Source organism: Oratosquilla oratoria, chromosome 4, assembly GCF_046742065.1.
Source record: "Oratosquilla oratoria isolate Oo_2021 chromosome 4, ASM4674206v1, whole genome shotgun sequence".
NCBI classification, from domain to species: domain Eukaryota; kingdom Metazoa; phylum Arthropoda; class Malacostraca; order Stomatopoda; family Squillidae; genus Oratosquilla; species Oratosquilla oratoria.
In genome coordinates this window covers 44594146-44613888 of record NC_134780.1, presented here as the reverse complement: position 1 = coordinate 44613888, position 19743 = coordinate 44594146, and the positions used below count along the sequence as shown (strand labels likewise).

At 39.9% G+C, this 19743-nt stretch overlaps 1 long non-coding RNA gene across 1 annotated transcript in view; it reads left to right on the top strand.

Annotated features, from left to right (window-relative positions):
* The first annotated feature begins 1192 nt into the window (after positions 1–1192).
* LOC143024326 (uncharacterized) overlaps positions 1193–19743 on the top strand; it is a 48452-nt gene continuing 29901 nt past the window's right edge. The window contains exon 1 of the long non-coding RNA XR_012966281.1: positions 1193–1297. This is a non-coding gene — a long non-coding RNA (uncharacterized LOC143024326). The remainder of the gene's footprint in view (positions 1298–19743) is intronic.

The window sequence follows — 19743 nt, the reverse complement described above, 5'->3', positions numbered from 1 at the left end:
GTAGATTTTTGGACCAAAGTTCTTGGATAATTCAAGTTGGGGACCATTTTGTGTTGGTGTGGGTCAAATTGGTGGCTGGCAGGGCTGGGTAGACTTGGAAAAGCCATGTCACTTATCAGGTTCAGGGTTACGTTTTGTTAAGTCTGTTGATCATAATCATAATGGGGATAGTTGCGATTATTGTTCATGTGGTCAGTGAACCATTGCTCCTATGCAAACTAAAAAATACACCAACATATTTTTCTTGCATGGGCAGTGGACAGGGTGCAGGGATGACCCGTCACCTAGGAGGTGCTAAGATGGGAGGGAGGGTGGAGGGGTGTGGAGTGTTTTCGGGGATGGAATGGGTGGGAATGATTTTATGCCTTGTCCTTTTTGGCTACCTCCCTGGTAAGGGGGAAAAAGCCTTGGTATATGTATGTATGAATTAAATAATGGCCTTAGATTCTACTGCCAACTCAGTGGCCTGGTTGAATTAATCTTCAACTAGGTAGGATACATCAACCGACCTTTTTGTCGTGTAACGTGGGATCAATCATGTCGGACTAGAAATTGTTTTGAAGTCGAGAGAACTATGAAGGAAATGTCGTGTAGTATTTTGTCATCTGAAATGTATAAATGCATTATGATATCGGCAGTTTTCTTAATATATAATTGCCATTTTTTTAATCCACACTCATGAAAAAAAGGCAACTTAGAACTATTATGTTAACACGCCATTTCTTGTTTTAAGGGCTCACATTGAAGGATGCATTATTTTCCTTGTTCTTTGTGTGAACATGAAATCATTTTCTAGCCTTAGCAATTGCTCATAATGTAGTCAGACTTTCACTCCAATCAAAACAATAAAAAATAGTATTTCTTTGGATATGTAGAAGAATTGTCTACTTAATAAGAGTCATCCGTTCAAAATTTACGTATTCTCTAAACACAAGGCTTAAAGAAAATTAAAGGAGTAACCATTTTATTAAGCCTAAGATTCTCTCTCTCTCTCTCTCTCTCTCTCTCTCTCTTTCTGTATCCCTCCATGTCTGTTTACTTTTTATTTTTGTACTTTTTTGAGTCTTTTTGCAAATTTGTGATCAGATACTCATGTACGTAAATGTAGTAGGAAAGGAAGGTATTATGAGGATATTATATCAAGTATCACTGTACACCGTTTCTTGTTGTTACAGTTCCTTTTGGGGTCTGTCAGCGATCTCTGTCAGGAAGACTATTTAGCTGTCGTCTGAGCAGAAACCAAGAGAAAAATACACGTGCACATGGCATGTAGACGAGCGTATGGAAACGTACATGTGTAAGTAAGCCAATGTGCGCACGTACATTTGCTTGACTAATGTGTGCAAGTGTGTGTATATGTGCATGAGTCTGTGTATCTCTGAGTCTGTGTGCGTGTATTTACCTAGTTGTATTTACCTAGTTGTATTTTACGGGAAGGGGAGCTATGCTCGTGGAGTCCCGTTTTCATATCTCATTTTACCTAAACTATTTTTAAATTCATGTATTGTTTTTGCACACACCACTTTCTCATCTAACTTGTTCCAACTGTCTATTACTCTGTGAGGAAAGCTGTTCTTTTTCAGGTCTCTTCTATAGCTATCCTTTTTGATTTTCTTTCCATGTCCTCTTGTATTTCTGTCATCCCATTTTATCAGATTCTCTCTATCAGTAATTTCTATGCCTTTCATGATTCTGTAAATAGTTATCAAATCTCCTCTCTCTCTTCTTTGCTCTAGTGTCTGTAGTTCAAGTTTTGCTAGTCTCTCTTCATATGATAGTTTTGTGAGTGTAGGTGCCAATTTTGTAATTGCTCTTTGTATTCTTTCAAGTTTTTTTTATACATTTTTTTGTACTTGGTGACCATATCGTTGCCGCATATTCCAATCTTGGTCTTATCAGGGTGATTAGAATTTTCTTCACCATTTCTTCATCCAGATATGTAAATGCAACTTTGATTGTTCATATTAAATTATAGGTTTCTCCAAAAATCTTATTTATATGTTTCTCAGGTGACATATTATTCATAACAATGACTCCCAGGTCCTTTTCATTTTCTACTATTTTTATTCCTTCTTCTCCCAATTTATATGCTCCTGTTATTCTGTTTTTACTTTTTACAAATTCCATTATACTACACTTCTTTGTATTGAACTCCATTTCCCACTTCCTACTCCATTCCTGTACTTTGTTTAGATCTCTCTGTAGTGATTCACAATCTTCTTCTGTGTTCACTTTTTTCAATAGTTTTGCATCATCTGCAAAGAAGCTCATATAGCTTTCAATTCCTTCCTCCATATCATTAATATATATAGCAAACATTATTGGGGCCAGAACCGTTCCTTGTGGAACACCGCTTATTACTTCATCCCATTTTGAGTGTTGGTCTCTTATCACTACTCTCATTTTTCTTTCTTGCAAAAAGTCTTCCATCCAATTTAGTAGTTTGCCCTGTATTCCTCCTTCAGTTTCTAATTTCTTAAGCAACTTTTTATGTGGTACTTTGTCAAAAGCTTTTTTTTAGGTCTAGAAATGCGCAATCAGCCCATCCATCTCTTTCTTGTATTATATCTATTAGCCTTGAATAGAAACATATTAAATTGGTGACGCATGATCGTCCTTGTCTGAATCCAAATTGTCTTGGATTTAGCACATTAGTTTTTTTCTAAATATTTTACCCATCTATTTTTTACAATTCTTTCACAAATTTTTGCTATTGTACTTGTTAGAGAGACTGGCCTATAGTTGTTAGGGTCTTCTTTATTTCCCCCTTTATATATAGGTACTATATTTGCTTTTTTCCAATCTTCTGGAACTTTACCTTCTTTCAATGAACTGATTATTATGCTATGTATTATATCTGCCAGTTCATTCCTGCATTCTTTCAAAATCCAGTTTGTCATTTCATCTTGTCCATGCAATTTTCTGACATCAAGATTACTCAAGTGTGTCAATATTTCATTCTTTGTTACTTCTATTTCTTTCATAGGGGGGCCTTTCTCTTTCCATTCGATCTCTTCAGGTTGTATGTTCTCCCTTGTAAACTCAGATTTAAAATGTTTGTTCATAATTTCTGCCATTTCAATTTCCTCTGTGTATTCAACTCCTCCTTGTCTTAATTTCTCCAAATCTTGTTTGTTTTTCAGTTTGTTGTTTACAAATCTGTAGGATAGTTTTGGTTGATCTTTACACTTTTCTATGACATCTTTTTCATATTTTCTCTTTTCCTCTGCACGCTTGTACATATTCATTTCTATAACAAGTATATATTTTCAATTTTTCTGTCTTCTGTTTTTCTTCTATTTGGCCCAAGCTTTGTCTCTTTTGTCTTTTATCTCCCTACAACTTTTATTGTACCAGCACTTTATATATTCTTTTTCCTGTTTTTGTCTTGGGACATACTTTTCTACTCCCTTTTTATAGATTTTTGTCAAAATATTCCATTTCTCTTCTACTGTTGTATCTTCTTTGTGTATTCTTTCCCAGTTTTCATTTTGGAAGAATTCTCTTATTTTATCAAAATTTGCTTTTTCATACATCATTCTTCCTTTTCTATATTGTTCATTTCTTTTCACGTATTTTTTCTCATGTAGTTCTAGTTCTATCAATATGTGGTCACTTTTGCTTATTGGTGCCTGGTATTCTATCTTTTCCACTATTTCAGGTTCTGATGTGATTATTAGGTCTAGTCTCGATGGTTCTTCTTCATTTCTATACCTAGTGTTCTCTTGGATCCATTGTGTCATTGTGTGGTCAGTAATCATCTCAAGTAGAACACTACCCCATGAGTCTTCTCCACCCTTTACGGTCATCTCTTCCCAGCATATTTCTTTGCAATTATAGTCGCCCATCATAACTATTCTTCCTCCATCTTCCATTATCTTGTTTAGTGTTATTCTTGTGTCTTCTAACATGCTTTTATGTTCATTCTCTTCCCACGAGGCTGTTTTTGGGGGCACGTAGTTTATTACAAATTTTCTGCTCTTCTTATCTCTATCTTCTACTTCTATCATAATCATCTCTACTGTATTGTTCCCATATGTGACATTCTTCACGCTTATATCCTTCTTAGTCAGGAACATAACTCCACCCCCTTGTTTTTCTCTCTGTTTCTAATCCAATAATTATATGTATTGTGTCCTATGCTGTTGGGTGGTAGTGGACCTTTTAATTTTGTTTCAACAATTCCCATTATGTCCGGATCTTTTTCTTTCAGATATTTGTTCAGTTCATTCAGTCCTGTTAATCCATCTATATTTGTGTAGGATACTTTTAACTTTCTGTTATTTCCATTGTATTCTCTGTTTCTTTTGTGTTTCTCTTTGTTATGTTCCATTTCTTCAATTTCATATTCACTACTCTCCAGTAGAATTCTTGTTTTTCTGTCTCCGTTCTGGTCTCGTTTTTTTTCTTAGCTTCATGTCTTTTCCTTACTTCCTCCTCTCTTTCCACTTTATTCATTTCCCTTTTTATCCATACCTTTTTATATTGTTCACTTGTTGCTAGTTTCCCTGTTTTGGATAAGATATTCTCAGCCGTAGTTTGTGACCTGAATTTAATCTTAATTGGTCTGGTCTTGTCTGTACTATATTTCCCGAGCCTGAATTTCTCTTCGATTTGTTTAATTATTTCTGGCTCATCTTCCTGAACTAATTCTAGTAAATTTCTTACTTTTTCATTTTCCTCTTTGATTCTTGTGGTTCTATCTGGGTTATGTTTCTCTTCCATTCCTAATATAATTATACATTTCTTTCTATCTGCTAAGTCTCTTACTATATTCTCCTTCTGTCTCATCACTTTAATAACTGAGTCTTCAGTTTGTTCATTCATTTGCTGTTTGATTATGTCAGTAAATGCAACTTTGCTATTTTCTTGGATTTTTTTTCCAACCCTTCTTGTTCTCCTTATTATTCTCCTTTAAGACTTTATTCTCTTCTTTTACTTCTTTTAACTGTTTTTTTATTTCTTCAATTTCCTTAGTTAAGTTTTTGTTCGCCTTCTCTAGTTCTTCCAATTTTTCAACCCTCTGCACAATGTTGTTAACGTGACCGAACCTAAATTCCCAGTGCTCGATCATCTTATCGAGCTTCTCTTCTAGTCTTGTTAATCGGGGGGGGGGGGTTTGTGTCCCCCCACCCTCTTTAAATCCCTGGAAAATATTCTCATCATCTTCTACTGTATTGCTCTTATCTATACTTCTAATCTTTACATTTTTGTTAGACATTTCGTCATCGCTAAATTGGTCCGGACCTCGTTTGTTTAGATGGCGTCTGCCTGCCTGGGCCAAGTCCTCACCTTCCTCATTTCCTTCCATTTCCCTAAGTAATCCCTCCCCTTCTCCTTTTTCCTTACTTTCCCCTACACCACGAGCAATTTCCCCCCCACTCTGTAAATACAATAGGTACTTCCTTTGCTTTGGAATCCACGAAATTTAACTTTTTCTTCAGAACGTCCTCTAAAGCCATGTCCACACGGTCGAGCACTGCCCGCCGGGCACGAGGGCTTTGCTCGACGACGGGCAATTTCATCGGGCAAATCATCAAACTGTCTGTTCCCGGCACCATTTGCGGGCAGTGGATGGATGGAGGGCTGACATTACTGCCAAACGCACGAGGTGAGGTGCGAGCAAAGTTAGCAAACCCGCTCAGTACAGACCGCCAATTAATCGCTCGCTCAATCGCCCAATGGCAAAAGCCCTCTTTTATACACTACTATCTTTTTATTTCCTTAAGCCACGTCCACACGGTCGAGCAGTGTCCGTCGGACACGAAGGCTTTGCCCTTGTACGAGCAGTTTCAGCGGGCAAACCATCAAACTGTCCGCTCCCGGCGCCAATAGAGGGCAGTGGATGGAGGTCTTCCGTCACTGCCAAACGCACGGGGTAAGGTGTAGGCAGATCCACTGACTACCATGTTATTAGTACACCATGTCCACACCGAGTGCTAGTGCATATTGGTCACGACAAGACACTATAACTTCGATTGATATATATATATAAATCACATGAATGTCTGTGGAATGTAAGGTGTTTTGATTACAGAAATAGAGACAAACGTGCTGCTGGTGTAATACTTTGCCTCATATTTGTCTCTTGCCTCTGAATATAGCTCTCCACTTTCGATACAAGAATATAAAAACTGTTTATGTCCATCCGCACGTAATTGCGGAACAAAGTTTCATTTTCCTCATGCAATTCACGTAGGATTGTCACAGAGCTACCCATTCTTTCACGTCTCTGCAACCACTCCCGGCACCAGACACGTCTCTGTGGTCTCTTGTTTTTCTTTTTAATGCAGGCACCAATTATGCTAGAATATAGTGCTATCTTCTTTCGAGGTATGGAGCGCACCATGGTGATCTTACCGTAATGAACCACTCGCTCACAACAACTGCTGGCGTCTGACTGCCCTCCAACCACCACAGACAGCTGTGTGGACATCTTACGCGGGCATAGACTGCAGACTTTGCCCTGCCAGGCACAGCCTGCCAGGCACAGCTCGACCGTGTGGACGTGGCTTAAGCCGTCCGTTCGTTGAAGTGTGTGTGTGTGTGTGTGTGTTTATGTGCTTATATGTACGTGCTAGTTTACTGGATATGCTCTGTATGAAAGTACGTGAGTTTTTGGGTGCGAGGTATGATGTGTAATTGAGTGATGGCATCAGGGTGGAAAATTACACATTCACATTTTATGTTTGTTTAGCGGTGTGGTCACTCTCATCACGTAGTAACAGAATCCTGGAAGGGAAAGAATTATATAAGGGAAATATTTTTTTCTCTTCAAAAATACAACCATAAAATATCTTACGGTGGCATCCTAAAAATATTTCCTTATAATATTATGTAAATTCTTGGAAGGGAAATATTTATATGAGGAAGGATTTTTTTTTTTTTAAAGAATACCACCTATATAAGATTTAGATAGATAGATAGATAGACTTTATTTGGCAATGAATCAATGTACATGAAGTGCAAATAATGACAAGAACACATAGTTCGGAATAATAAATGCAAATTGCCGAGGATAACACAAAAAGCATGTACGCTTATTTCCATTGTGGTCCTCAAATATGGATTTTTGTATTTCTTTATTTTTTATTTTTTTTAAGAATACCACCATAAGAGTCTTAGGGTGGTATTAAAAAAAAAATCTATCATCATATAAACCTTTCCCTTCCAAGGATTTATATAAGATTTATATGAGGAAATATATATATTTTTAAGAATACCACAGTAAGTGTCTCTCCGGGGTAAAGTGGGCTGAAGGCCTATGGGAGTGAAATTTCACTCCCCCAATTTCACCCCCCCCAATTTCACCCCCTCCCCCCAAAAAAAACACAAAAAAAAACCTCCCCCCACTCCTCCCCCATCACTTACGGACTGCTTTAGCCAATGGCTTACGAAATAATTAAACTGATTTTAGAATTTGTATTTAATGTCCCTATTTGCAGAAAAGATTACGGTATATTTGGTCCATTCTAACGCAAAAATCGTCGATTACGGTAAAATATTCAGGGCTTCTTTGACCTTGCTTTTATCATCATTATTTTGTCAGCCTTGTGGGCGACAAGTTTAGGATAGAATTGCCCCCCTCCCCACTAAAAGTATCGCCCCCGGGCATATTCCCCCCCTCCACCCCCCTCTCCTTCCCCCCAATACGAAGGCCGAGGCCGTGCATGGTTATAAGCTCAAGGCTTTTGTAATCGTGATTGCATATTGACTTGAAACAATTATCTGTATGCGTGCAACGTCTGCATTTATTTATAAAAAAGTGTACTTGTTAATGTATGGATAATGTCAGCTATAGCCGTGTGTAATTATGTGCATTTGCCGTCACATGTGTGCGTATTCTTAGATACGTTCATGCGTACATGTGTACACACAACTTCAGTCTGCGTTTGTTGATGCTTGCGTTCTATTAAGTTCATTCTTCACCCTCCCTTTTTATTCTCATTCTTTGTTTCATTTCTTTTCTTTTGTCCTCTACTCATTACTCCTTTTCATTCTCTCGTGTTTGTGTTTTCCTTCCCCCCCGCCCTCCCCTCTTATCTAACAATTGACCCTCTCCTTTTTATTTCTCCCCCTCAGCTTCCCCTTCCTCTCCCCTCTCCTTTCCCCTCATTCGCTGTCCGGAACGGTTACCCAAAGACGCGTGAGTGTAAGCGTACATATCCATGGATGTACATGTAATTAAGAATCAGAAGTATACAAACAAGTATTTATGTGTACGCACGCAGACACATATACATGTACGCTCGCGCGCACACGCATACACACACACACACACACACACACACACACACACACACACACACACACACACACACACACACACACACACACACACACACACACACACACACACACGCAAAAATGATTTTGTCATAAAGCCTATGTGGCCGAGAAATTTTGCGAAAAGAGAGAAAAACCGTTTGGTGCTCGCGAAAATAGAATGATACCAAATTGCCCACCTTGGTTGGAAAATATTAATCGAGACTTACGAGTAACTGTCGTCTTGAAATTTCTCAAAGAAAAAAAGATGATGATGATGATGATGATGATAATGACGACGATGACGACGACGACGATGATGATGATGATGATGATGATGATGATGGCGACGACGATCTACTACTACTACTATTACTTCTAGTAATAATAATAACAATAACAAACAAGAATATGAAATGAATAGAAAACCAAATCGCATGGTTTTAGTCCGAAGAAAAACATCAATCAAAGTATCTGGCGGGAAAGGGTTGATGGCGACCAAGAGCCGTTCGCTTTGCTCTCCTTCTGGCTCCGCCCCCCCACCTCCACCTCCACCCCTCAGCCTCAATTTGCATGTCGTCATTTATCCTGGGCCTACATATATATTTTTTTGCCCTTAGGCTTTTCAAAAACTCAACTTGAATAAATGGCAATTTCCCCTTCCCGCCTTTCCCAGCGGCCCAGCGACGCTTTTGAAATTATGATCCATCACACGGGCAGGACAACAAATGCGGTCGACACATCTGCTAAAGAGATGCAATTGAAAGCTTAGAGGAGCGCGATTTTTCATGACGGCGTTTATCTAATTATTTATCAAGAGGAGGGGGGCGGAGTTGGGGAGATTAATGATGCTGAGATGGGGAGGATATGTAAACGAGTCCTGGGGGTGGGTTTTGTTGGAAAGTCCCCGGTGAGAGACGGGCAGCATCATTAAAGGAACTGGACTCCTAGCCCGACCCGGTCGGCTTGCTTTTTGGCGCTAGGGAAGGGATGAAATAGTGTGTCCCACTTTCGCTTGGGTGGAGTTGTGTTGGGAGACAAAAAAATAAATAAAATAAAATAGATAAAAATATAAATAAATAAATAAAATAAATAAACAAATATAAATATAATAAAATAATGATAATAATAATAATAATAATGAATAAATGAATGAATAAATAAAATAAACATAAATAAATGAATACATATAACCATATGTAAATAAATAATACACAAATAAAATAAATATATAAGTAAATAGATATATAGAATAAATAAATAAAATAAACAAATAAATAAATAAATAAAACTTAACTTTCGCTTCTCGGAGACAATATCGCCCCGAAACCATGGCAGAGATGGGAAGGAAGTAGAAAGTAGGGACAGATGAAACGAAATGATGTAACCACTATTTTTGCTTTATTTCTTTTATTCATTTATTGTTTTGAGTGGAGCATAGTCTCCCGTTCTGAAAGAACGACCTGTGACTCTGGTCCGTAGGGGCGTCACTAAAGTCCCTGAAATAGTCACTGCATAAACCTAAAAATATTATATTCACAAAAAAAAAAAAAAAATGTGCCACACATGGATAGATATACAGATGGACAGGCATATAGTTACGTAGACAATTATACCGACAGATGGTAGACAGAGTGGGAGATCAGTCGACAGATACATAAAGAAATATGTAAATACAAAATAAAGAATAGGAAAAAAAAAGGAGAGAATGAAAATTATAGAAAGTTGTACACAAACAGATAGTACACAGATATACATATATATGCATATGCTAATAAGAACAAGGGTACATGTGTTTACTTATGCATAATAGACCACTTGGAAAAAAGAAAGTAACGAAGCAGAGCGCTTTCGTATGTTACATCTTCGGTGCAAAAATTTTTTTTTTGCACTGGATGTAATATACGAAAGCGCTCTGCTTCGCTTTGCATATATATATATATATATATATATATATATATATAAATATATATATCTATATATATGTATATATATATATCTATATCTATATATATGTATATCTATATATATATGTGTATATATATATATATAAGAAATATATGTATGCATAATACATATATATATGTATATATATATATGTATGCATAATATATATATATATGTATATATATGTATATATATATACACACACATATATACATATATATATATGTATATATATATATATATATATATATATATATATATATATGTTTATGTATGTGTGTGTGTGTATAGATAGACAGTAGACAGGCAGATAGGTACATTGAGAGATAAACACATATTTAAATACAAACTAAAGAAAGATCAAAGAAAGGGAGAGGGTGAAAGTATTAGAAACAGATTCGGCCCTTCTTTGTGTGTGGGGGTGAGGGGTGGGGGGGCAATTCCTGGGTGTATGTAGGGGGGTTGGGGGGAGTGGGGGTGACGTACCGTTCAATTAATAAACTGGTTTAACGAATTTCAGGTCTCCAACCGTCCTCGACGTCTGGGAAATTCTATTTATATCGAGAATGAATATGATAATTGAGGTCTTGTGGGTACAGTCGCTGCTCAAGGAAAGGCTAGCGTATCTTATTATCAATCTTCTGTCATGGCGCGATATCGTGATCATTTTGCCACCTGGGACACTAAGCCGCGTAATCAGGACACCTCACCTTCCCCTCTCACCCTTCCCCTTCTCCTCTTTGCCCTCCTCCTTGCCTCCCATTCCCCTCCTCACCTCCCCCCTCCCCTCACCCCTCCCCTCGTCATCACTCCATCTCCCTTCTTCCCGTTTTTTATTTGCTCATTATCTTTTTCTTTACAGTGGGTACCCTCTTCTCTTCTCTTCTCTTCCGTCTTTCCTTGCCTCTTCTCCCCTTCTTCTGTCTTCTACTTCTGCTATTGTACTCTTATCCTTCCCTCCCTCCTCCTCCTCCTCCTCCTCCTCCTCCTCTTCCCTCTCCTCTCCTCCCTTCCCTCACCTCACTTCAGTTCACTTCCTCTCTGTTCCCGTATCCACTCCCCCTTCCACTCTCCCCCCTTTCTAACTTTTTCTCCCTACATTATTAAGGTGCCCCGACCTCTTTCCCTACCTCTTCTCTTATTCTTGTCTCTCTCTCTCTTCGTTATACCTCTCTGTCAGTCTCTGTTTTTCTTTGTCTCTGTATCTGTCTATCTACCTGTCTTTTATGTCTGTCTGTTATCATCATTGGCTGTCTCTCCCTCTTCCTCTTGTCTTTCTTTCCTTCCCTCCTCTCTCCCTCTCTCCCCTCTTCGCTCCTTCTCTCCCTCATTGTTTATATATTGTCTAGGTCTTGTTGTAACATTCTGTAGTCTTCATGGAAGTAGAGGGAGGGTCGTTGGAGCTAAGATCGATTAACGGATTTAGAGATCGATCAACGGACCCGTTGCCCCAGATCTCAGCCGTTGCTCACGTAGACTAAAGGTTGGCCCTCGGAGACCAAATGTCCGTGTTGTGTGAGTGTATAGAGCAGCGTTTCTCAACCACTAAGGTTCCGCAAAAGGTCCCTAAGGGCTCCGCGAGAACAAATGAGATAAGCTTATGCACTTTTCGATTTTTTATTTAATTTCATATACGTAATATAATTAAACACGCACGACATATTCTTGGTTAGTGCAATAATGTAACATAGACATCATCCTATCTAACCTATTATTGCGATGAAAATAAAATGAGAAAGATATGGTATATGTTTTTATTATTTTTTTTTTTGCGCAGTGGTTCCTTAGACATGTAATTGATTTTAAAGATTACGCAAGGGGAAAAAGGTTGAGAAACGCTGATATGTAGTGTAAATGTTGAATTGCATGCTGCGTTTCTTCCATATGTTAGTAATTCTTCAGTGCTTGATAATGGTGCAATCGGAAGCGTGCTGATCTCGCATTCGCTAAGCTCTGAGTTCGAATCCCGCACTCCTTTCTGATTCCCAGCAGTCCAAGCGCACAGGGCAATGGTGACGGCTTCGGTCGCAGCTAATCAGCGCCTCCAGTCGTAGTCGCCTCCTCAGCTTTTTCTTCTTGCATGTGATGGTAATTGTGTTACCTTTTCGGTTCATGTTGGGGTGTACTTGTAATCATTACTGCCCCCATTTTCAACAGCCGAGGCCCCACAGTGGGTGGCAACGGTCCTCACGTCCTCCCATTGGCTGTAATAAGTCAGAGGAAGATCATTCGCCGGTTGCCAGCTCTCCTTATGTGAAAGGATGGAGGAAATACAAATTAAGTACAGAGACCGAATGACAACCTATCGGGGCTTCACCTCCGAATGGAGGTGAGGGGGCTGACGAGTTTTCAAGACGTGTGGAAGGGAGATGATCCTCTCTGACGTCCATCTTACAAGGTCACTACTTACAGGGACTCATTACTGGGCCCTGGTGTTTGTTGAGCGTTGCAGATTTATCTATTCATTTATTTAGATTTATTTATTCATTTACATTTTATGTATCTGTTTATTTAATTATTTATTTATTTATCTATTTACATTTTATTTATCTGTTTATTTATTTATTTATTTATTTATTTGTTTATTTACTTATTTATTTTTGTGATGGATATAAAGGTTCAAGAGTTCTTGGGTGGAGCTGTGTTCACACACACACACACACACACACACACACACACACACACACACACACACACACACACACACACACACACACACACACACACACACACACACACACACACACAACGGATTTATGGTCCAGGTTCGAATCTCACCAAGAACTTAAATAATTTCAGTATCGCTGCGCTGCGAGTCGTTACTCCAACTCCCGTAGACGGGGAGTTGGATGTGTGTGTGCGTGTAAGGTCACAACATTAGCCATAGATCGGTCATATATGATCTTTAAGCTCTCTTCCGGAAGGGAAATAGCTGTCGATCACGAGTACAACACGTGATCCAAGACTATGGTGAATCACACACAGACACAGACACACACACACACACACACACACACACACACACACACACACACACACACACACACACACACACACACACACACACACACACACACACACACACACACACACACACACACACACACACACACACACACACGCACGCACACACACAAAGATCGGGTGATTTATCCCCTTTTAACGAGTATCACATAGGCAAAATTACCTTAACTCGGCCCCCAACACACGCGATCGCATTAACACAGAGGCGAATTTTTCCCACTCCGGGTTTGGCATCTCGGAGTAAATCTTCTTCCCGGCGATGCTCCTGGGCCGAGGAATTCCCTGTCAGGTTTTTGTCCGCGCCCTCAGGGGTCCCTTTGATGTCGGACTGGTCCTTTAAGGGTTGTATGGTAATGATTCCCTTAGGCCAACCTTTCTTCCGCCACCTGTATACCGCGTGGCAGCGGCGACGACCCGAGGGAGGGAGGAGGGGGTGAGGGGAGGAGGGAGGTAGTGTTTGTGTCTGTGTGTGTGTGGAAGGGAGGGGGTAGGGTTAGAAACCAACGCAATTTTTTTTTCTTTTTTATACTTTTTTTCTTCTTTTTCTGCTTCTTCTTCTTTTTCTTCTTCATCTGCTTCTCCTTCTTCTGCTTCTTCTTTTTCTTCTGCTTCTTCTTATTCTTCTGCTTCTTCTTCTTCTGCTTCTTCTTCTTCTGCTTCTTCTTCTTCTTCTGCTTCTTCTTCTTCTTCTTCTTCTTCTTCTTCTTCTTCTTCTTCTTCTTCTTCTTCTTCTTCTTCAGCTTCTTCTTCTTCATATTCTTCTTCTTCTTCTTCTTCTTCTTCTTCTTCTTCTTCTTCTTCTTCTTCTTCTTCTTCTTCTTCTTCTTCTTCTTCTTCTTCTTCTTCTTCTTCTTCTTCTTCTTCTTCTTCTTCTGCTTTTTCTTTTTCCAAACACACACCGTCCAATGGAACTGCCAACGTGCATTTTTGTCTTTTTCTTGTATCGGTTTCTAGTCTTCTGTATTGTCCTCCTCACGTGAAAATTATTCGAACTTTATTCGTTTTCGCTTGGATTTATGGTAGGCCTACTTCGCTGAGTGTATGAGGACGACCTCGAGGCTGTACGAGGACGACCTCGAGGCTGTACAAGGACGACCTCGACGCTGAACGAGGACGACCTCGAGGCTGAACGAGGACGACCTCGAGGCTGAACGAGGACGACCTCGAGGCTGAACGAGGACGACCTCGAGGCTGAACGAGGACGACCTCGAGGCTGAACGAGGACGACCTCGAGGCTGAACGAGGACGACCTTGAGACTGTACGAGGACGACCTCGAGGCTGAACGAGGACGACCTCGAGGCTGAACGAGGATGAACTAGAGGCTGAACGAGGACGACCTCGAGACTGTACGAGGACGACCTCGAGGCTGAACGAAGACGACCTCGAGGCTGAACGAGGACGACCTCGAGACTGTACGAGGACAACCTCGAGGCTGAACGAGGACGACCTCGAGACTGTACGAGGACAACCTCGAGGCTGAACGAGGACGACCTCGAGATTGTATAAGGACGACCTTGAGGCTGAACGAGGACGACCTGGGCTCTGACGTGGGTTCCCTTGTCCAGTCAAAAACCCTTTGGGCAGGTCCGAGGGCCAGGTAGCTGGCCTCGGGGTTTCCAGATTTCCACCGTGCGACTATCTTCTTACTCTTTTTTTTTCGTCTTCCCCTCCTCCCCCCTTTTCTTCTTTTTTTCTTTCTTTTTTCTTTTTTCTTTGTGGTCCAAAGGATCTCTTCAATCGTGAAATGTCACTCGCTTTGAAGGATTTAGGCTCCGTTGAGTTCGGTGGAGGAGGAGGATGAAGAGGAGGAGGAGGAAGAGGAGGAGGAGGAGGAGGACAAGTAGAGGATCATGAAGAGGAGAAGGAGGACCAGATAGAGGAGAAGGAAGACGAGAGGAAGGAAATAAAAATGGAGATAAAGAGGGGGCGGCGGAAGAGTGGGATGAGATGGAGGAAGAGGAGGAAGAGGGAATAGAACAGAAGGAAGAGTAGGAGGAGGATGATGATGAGGAGGAGGAGGAGGACGAGAGAGAAGAAAGAAAGATGATAATAAAAAAAGTGGGCGGTAGAGAGGTAGGTGGAATTGGAGGTGGAATAGAAGGAAGAGGAGAAGGAGGAGGAGTTGGAAGAGGAGGAGTTGGATGAGGAGGAGAAAGAGAAAAGGAAAAAAAGATGAGGATAAGAAGTGGAGAAGAGGAGAAGGAGAAGAGGGAGGGTGAATAGGAGGAAGAGGAGGAGGGAGCTAAACTTGAGAAAGAGGACCAGGGGAAGATTGAGAAGGAATAAGATGAAGAAGACGAAAGGGATGACCAGAAGCAGGAACACGAGGATGAGAAAGAGGACGAGGAGGAGGAGGAGGAGGAGGAGGAGGAGGAGGAGGACTTGGCCTGTAAGGGTTTTCCTGGTACGTCTCAAGAGGCTCTTACACGGGATCAAGCAAGAAGACGATTCGATTCCTTCGTCCACGGATGCATGTCATCATCATCATTGTGCCGCCGATGACCGACAGGACGCCCCGTCCCTTGGGACGCGATCCTTATCGCTCTTGCTACCTTCGTCCCTTCCCCCCTCTTCCTCCTCCGCCTCCTCCTCCTCCTCGTCCTCCTCCTTCTCCTTCTCTCCATAACCACGAATAGCATCAGCACAAGCACAAACACAAACACAAACACAAACATAAACACAAACACAAACACAACCACCACAGCTATCACACCGTAACGTATGTTTATCATTGCCAGCCATTATGTAGTGTGTTTAACGTGTTTACGCGCGCGCGCGTGTGTGTGTGTGCTTGTGTGCTTGTGTGTGTGTGTGTGTGTGTGCCTGTGTGTGTGCCTGTATGTGTGGTTGTACTTGTGTGTGTGTATTTACCTACGAGTAGTTGTATTATACGGGAAGGGGAGCTATGCTCGTGGTGCCCCGTTTTTGTATCTCGCAAGATAAGTTTGTTCTTAAATTCTTGTATTGTGTTTGCACACACTATTTCTTCATCCAATTTGTTCCATATATCTATCACTCTGTGTGGGAAGCTATGTGCTTGTGTGTGTGTGCTAGTGTGTTTGTGTGTGTGCTTGTGTGTGAATGTGTGTGTGCTTGTGTGTGAGTGTGTGTGTGCTTGTGTGTGAGTGAGTGTGTGTGTGTGTGTGTGTGTGTGTGTGTGTGTGTGTGTGTGTGTGTGTGTGTGTGTATGTGTGTGTGTGTGTGTGTGTTTCACCAAGTTGTAGTATGCAGGTTAAGAACTATACTCAAAGGATCCGTCTCTGCATTCCAAATAGTCAATTCTGACCTTAAATATCCTTCCATTCACAATACTCTATGAATCAATAATCCTGTACGGAATACTACATTCTTAATGTCCTTTGAATATTGAGTCCTTTTTAATCTTCTCTCATGACCTCAGATTTTCTTCTCCCCACATTAAGAGGTCTTGTCCATCAAGTGTGCCCATGGCTTTCATGGCTCTAAGCTCTGGTACGAGATCATCTCTCTCTTCTCTCATTTAACGTTAACATCCCAAGATTAACCAGTCTTTCTTCGTATGATTTATTGGCAAGATCTGGAGTAATTTTTGTTGCTGTTTTCTGATTTATTTATCTTATATATATATATATATATATATATCTATATATATTGTGTAGTGACCACATCGATGTACCATATGTCAGTCTTGGACGAGTCAGGTATTCAATAAACTTCATCATATCCTTTTCCATGTGTGTGTGTGTGTGTGTGTGTGTGTGTTTGTGCGTTTGTGTTCATGCTTCCCCTTTGTCTTGGATCTTCAATGAGAACTCAAAGTTTGTAAAGTGCGATCTGCGGGTAAAGATGAGACCTTACATAAGACACACTCGTCTCCTTTTTCACGGGAGGCAGTAACGGAAAGATAAAGTAACCAAGATGCTTAGAGACGTGATTTTCCCTCTCTCCCTTTGTCGTTTACCTTTTAATCATCGGTTTGATACATTTAACCATTTGCTCCGTTACTTCCATACCACTCAGAAATAAACAAATAGAGAAGTGAATAATAATATAAAGCGAAACAAAACAAAAGAAAATTAATACAAAGTCACATAAAAATTAGGAAAGAAAAAAAGAATTAATGTCAAAACTCTGGTTAATATTAACTTTGATAACGAAAGAAAATACACGTTTTATTTAGTGCGTATTACCTTGGGGGGGGGGTAAAAATTACACGACAGAGGGTAGATATATCACACCTGGATGTTTAGTATTTATTCTGCAATACGTAATACCTGGGTAGTGTACATGTTATTTACATGACAGGTATGCATTTCTTTCTTTATATATTTTTTCTGTTTGCTCAGAATTTTTAGAAAATCTGTCTTCTATTTTTCTAAATTTTATTTTGTCTTTGTTTTGCAAGTTGACAACGTATTCTTAGTGTGAGAGTGATAAGGTAGATGATCCAATGGACCAGGGGATTGGGGTAAATGACAGAAAAAGGGTTCAGAATCTGTGTTTTAGAGGGTTTAATTGCTTTAATGATGTGACAACCTTATAAGTACTTCATCCCCAGAATTCGATACGGGATTCCTCTTACCCACGCTGGAGTGTCCACCACTTCAAACAGGGTCTTGGATATGGAGGAGGATCGGGGAAAGCATCAAGGGTAGAGTGTGAGATAGCCCTATCGTATCAACGTCAGGTTCTAACCCCCCCCCACCTCTCTCTCTCTCTCTCTCTCTCTCTCTCTCTCTCTCTCTGTGTGTCTCTTTTTTCTGTTTCTTTTTCTGTAGACCCCTTCTCCCTTTCTCAGCTTTGTTAGGGAATGGAAAGAATGGTGTAAATAACCAGGGATACACAAGAATGCAATTTCGAAATGGCAAAGATTAAAGCTCTGGAAAACGAAGGTTTTTGGAAAACGTACGATCCTTTCCCAAACACGAGGTGTGGTTCCCGCTGCGGAACTGGGAAAGGGATGATGGTCGGCTGGGAGGGAATAGATAGGAATGAAAGCACACATAAAAAAAAGGAAGACGAAGAGAGGATTTTTATGAAGTAATGGGGACTGAAAGAAATAGGGAAACAGACAAAGATGGTTTCCAATTTTTTTTCTTTTTGTTGGGTCTTCAACGGGTGAGATTTTTTTTTTCTCTCTGTCGTTTAAGATTCTAACGGTTGTCATGAGCAACTACACGCAGAGTGATGCTTCTGAAAGATGAAGAGAATATTTATTGCATCCTTAACTAAAGAAAATCGTGCTGAATTAGCCACAAAAAATCTGGGAAGACATAATCTTACTAAAACAATTCATTCTAAAGAGAAAAATGGGAGTAATTGACGACCCCATCGCAGAGACTGTAACCATAAATAAACATAAAACAAACCACTCAGTTCATATATGACAGTAAGCTCCAGGCGTTGCTATTCACTTTAAGCCTATTTGGGGTCACAGTTCCTTGACATCTCGTTCAAACTGGGGACCGCCCCTCACGCTGAATATATTCATCTGGGAATTGAGTTAAACAAAATCATTAAAGTGCTTCAGGGTAGCTTGGGCAAGAGGTCTTCGAGAGGTGTCAGGAATCGAACTTGTGTCTTCGTGGACAAGAGCCGAGATCGAAGCTAAGAGGGCTGCAGTCCAAACCCAATTGGCTATAGATACACGCTGATATTTGACACACGAAAATTTGATTCTGTGCAGAGTTCAGGATTTTATACATATACATGCATACATACATACATACATACATACATACATACATACATACATACATACATACATACATACATACATACATACACACACACACACACACACACACACACACACACACACACACACACACACACACACACACACACACACACACACACACACACACACACACACACACACATATATATATATATATATATATATATATATATATATATATATATATGTGTGTGTGTGTGTGTGTGTGTGTGTGTGTGTGTGTGTGTGTATGTGCGTGTAATATATATATATATATATATATATATGTATATATATACATATATATATATATATATATATATATATATACATATATATATGTATGTGTGTGTGTAATATATATATATATATATATATATATATATATATATATATATATATATGTAAATATATATATACATATATATATATGTGTATATATATGTGTATGCAAATGTGAGTGTAGTAGCTTCAGAGGGATCAGTTTGTTGAGTGTAGTTGGGAAGGTTTATGGGAAGTTTTTAATTGAGAGTATTAGGAGAGGAACAGAGAATAATTGGTGAGGAACAGTGTGGGTTTAGGACAGGCAGGGATTGCGTAGATCAGATTTTTGTGGTAAGGCAGACATGTGAGAAAGCTTTAGCAAAAGGTAAAGATGTTTTTTAGGTCTTTATGGATTTGGAAATGGCTTATGGCAGGGTAATCAGGAAGGCACTGTGGGAGGGTTCGCAGATATATGGGATTGGCGACAGTCCAGTTTTTTTTACGAGAGTAATAGAGCCTGTATTAGAATGAAAAAGAGAGAGAG